The following is a 3499-nucleotide window of genomic DNA, read 5'->3' as shown; positions in this document are numbered from 1 at the left end:
AGAGTTGGGACTGGGAAAACTTATTCTGCCTTCCCTGGGGGTGGGGTGGGGGTAGGGTGTGGGTGGGATCCTGTTTTTGGAAAAAAACCCCGGTTCAACTCAGGGGTCCCAGTTGGCCCTTGTGCTCCCCCTGGTGGTAAGATTTAAACGCATACAGCCAAGTTGGCTTTAGTGTGGTCGTTTGTCTCATCCCCATGTGGGTACCAGTGTGTGCAGCCCCCAGCAGGATCCTTTTTCCAAACAAGAGCCTCCTGGCTACTGTAGCAGTGACCATTGGGTTTGCTGCTTTCACTACGAGAAGGTTCCACGACTTAACTCTGAAGCAATGGTTTTCAACCTTCCTAACACCAAGACCCTTTAATGCAGTTCCTCATGTTGTGGCCCCCAAATGATTTTGTTGCTACCTTATAACTGTCATTTTGCTACCATTATGAATCATAATGTAACTACCTGATAGGGGACTCCCAAAGGGGTCGAGATTCACAGGTTGAAAACAGCACGTTTCTTGAAAGCCAGCGGTGTGAGCCTTGGGCCATCGCTCTATCTAGTCTTGTCCGTGTGGATCGCTTGGTGTGACTCTGGGCGGCAGCGTATTCCTGTATTGATACACACGTGGGTGGTGAGCACCTTCAAATACTCTCAGTTTGGGGTAGGAGGCTGGAGAGATGGCTCAGCAGTTAACAGCACTGGCTTTTTTCCAGAGGACTTGGGTTTCATTCCCAGCACACCTGTAACTCCAGTTCCAGAGGATCTGACACCATCTCCTGGCCTCTGTGGGCACCAGACATGCAGGTGGTGCCCAGGCATTCAAGCTAACAAAACATCCATACCAACATAATACAAATTCAGATAAAAAAAAATCTAAAAGACCATTTGCCTGGATTAATTTCCATCCCTTGCTGGCTTTCTGTAAATATCTCTGGCTATATACGTCACTCAAGGGTTGGTCCTCAGGGGTCTGCTTTTCTCTTGGCTTTCGAGTTCCCACCATTTCCTTTGTCTGGTTACCTCTCTGTCAATTGAAGTCATCATGTTTGTTCAGCAGTCATCCAAACATGTCCTGTCTTAGCCCCCGGAACTCGTGGGTGCGCCACTCCACTGTGCTTGGAGTGAGGGACTGTAGAGAAAGTTAAAGGAGCTTGAAATGGTGATATTTTTGGTGGGACTGACTTTGTAATCAAAGAGATTTCTGTTGTTTGCTTTCATTTCTTTTTCTCTTTTGACAGATCTCATTAAGGAGCCCAGAGTCTTTGATTCTAGATACTCTTGCCTTATCCTTTTGAGAATTGGATTTTCTCTCTCTTTCTCTCTCTCTCTCTCTCTCTCTCTCTCTCTCTCTCTCTCTCTCCTTCCCTCCCTCCCTCCCTCCCTCCCTCCCTTCCTTCTTTTCTTCTTTTCTTTCTTCCTTCTCCCTCCCCCCACCCCCCCCTCTAAGGACTCTCTGTATAGTCCTGGCTGTCCTAGAACTCACTATATAGACCAAACTGGCCTGGCCAGGACTTACAGAGAACCCCTTATCTCTGCCTCCTGAGTGCTGGGATCAAAGGCTTGCACAACTTTAGTTGTGCACCACCACCCTCGAGTTTGCAAAGAGTTCTCTTTTTAAATGTGTTTTAAGTCATGTGAGTGGCTCATCAGGTATTCTATGTACTGTTTGCTTACCTGGTGCCCATGGGGGACAGAAGAGGGTCATAACCTCCGGAATTGGAGTTTTAGACAGTGTAAGCCATGATGTGGGTGCTGGGAATTGAAGTTGGTCCTTGTACTAGCTGGTTTTGTGTCAACTTGACACAAGCTGGAGTTATCACAGAGAAAGGAGCTTCAGTTGAGGAAATACCTCCATGAGATTCAGCTCTAAGGCATTTTCTCAATTAGTGATAATGGGAGGAGGGCCCCTTGTGGGTGGTACCATCCCTGGGCTGGTAGTCTTGGGTTCTATAAGAAAGACAGTAAGAGCCGGGTGTGGTGGCGCACGCCTTTAATCCCAGCACTCGGGAGGCAGAGGCAGGTGGATTTCTGAGTTCGAGGCCAGCCTGGTCTACAAAGTGAGTTTCAGGACAGCCAGGGCTACACAGAGAAACCCTGCCTCGAAAAAGAAAAAAAAAAAAAAAAAAGAAGAAAGCCAGTAAGCAACATCCCTCCATGGCCTCCGCATCAGCTCCTGCTTCCTTTGGTGATGAACAGCAGTGTGGAAATGTAAGCTGAATAAACCCTTTCCTCCCCAACTTGCTTCTTGGTACTGATGTTTGTGCAGGAATAGAAACCCTGACTAAAACAGTCCTCTAGAACTTAGTTAAGAGCCAGTGCTCTGAACTGCTGAACCATCTCTCCATTCCTCTGAAGAGTTCCTATGAAAGAGAGGTCACAGTTCCCTAGCCAGAGGATGAGATGTGAGGACAGAAGCCCAGGTTAGGGCAATGTGTGGGCTTGTGCCAAGGAACCCAGGTGCCTCTGGAAGCTGGACCAGATGAAGAAATGAATTCCCCCCTTCAACTGTCAGCAGGAACAAATCCACCACTGCCCACTTACTGACCTTTGATTTCTGGAGTGGTAAAATAATTAAATGCATTATTTTAAGCCACTACACTTGTCATAATTTATTACAGTAGCAGAAGGAGATAAACACAGTTATTAAAATAAACATTGGGACCAGGGCACAAAATCTCTTTGTGATCCTACATGCAAAATGAACTTCGTCTTTTTCAATCCTTCTTTCTTCCGCCAGCATTCAAGCCCTGCCTTGCCTGAGGCTCTCCCTTCTTCTTCCTCTTACCTGCTGAGCGAATAGGGGCCCTGTTTCCTAATATCTCTCATGTGGTGGAGCACACCTTTAATTCCAGCACTTGGGAGGCAAAGGTAGGTGGCCATCTGGGAGTTCAAGGCCACCCTGTCTACAAAGTGAATTCCTGGGTAGTCATGGCCACATAGTGAGACCTCCTCTCAGCCAACCAGACAATCTCCCAAAATATTGAAACCAAAACCAACCAAAGAATATATGGAGGCAAAAATAAGAGATCCCCAGAATAGGTTGGCTGATCAGACTAGACAATTTCCTGAGCTCTGGGTTCAAACATGAAACCCTATGTCAGTATAACAGGTGGAGGATGATTGACAAGGAAGACAGTTGACCTCTGGTCTCCGTATACATGGTCACATTTCGCATGCACTTCCACACATGTACACTCACCTCAAACGTGTGGCCATATATAAACACACACACACACACACACACACACACACACACACACACACACACAAGCACACCTTATAAAAATCCCCTTTGAATAGCTTTCTCTTTAAAAATCCCATTTTATGGCAGATAACCTTGTCTCCTGCCTCCATATCCAGCCTCTGTCAACCCTCTGATCCTCGTTACCCATGAATGTCCTTTGTACATGTTTATGTAGAGTAGTTTAGCTCTAGCTGGGCATTCCAATTTCTCTCTCTCTCTCTCTGCTCCTTCCTCTTTCCCATCTTTCTTAGGTCATCCTCTTCAGAA

This window comes from Mus caroli, unplaced genomic scaffold (assembly GCF_978045245.1).
Source record: "Mus caroli unplaced genomic scaffold, Mus_caroli_1 scaffold_7, whole genome shotgun sequence".
In the NCBI taxonomy this organism is placed as follows: domain Eukaryota; kingdom Metazoa; phylum Chordata; class Mammalia; order Rodentia; family Muridae; genus Mus; species Mus caroli.
This window is presented reverse-complemented; position numbering follows the sequence as displayed.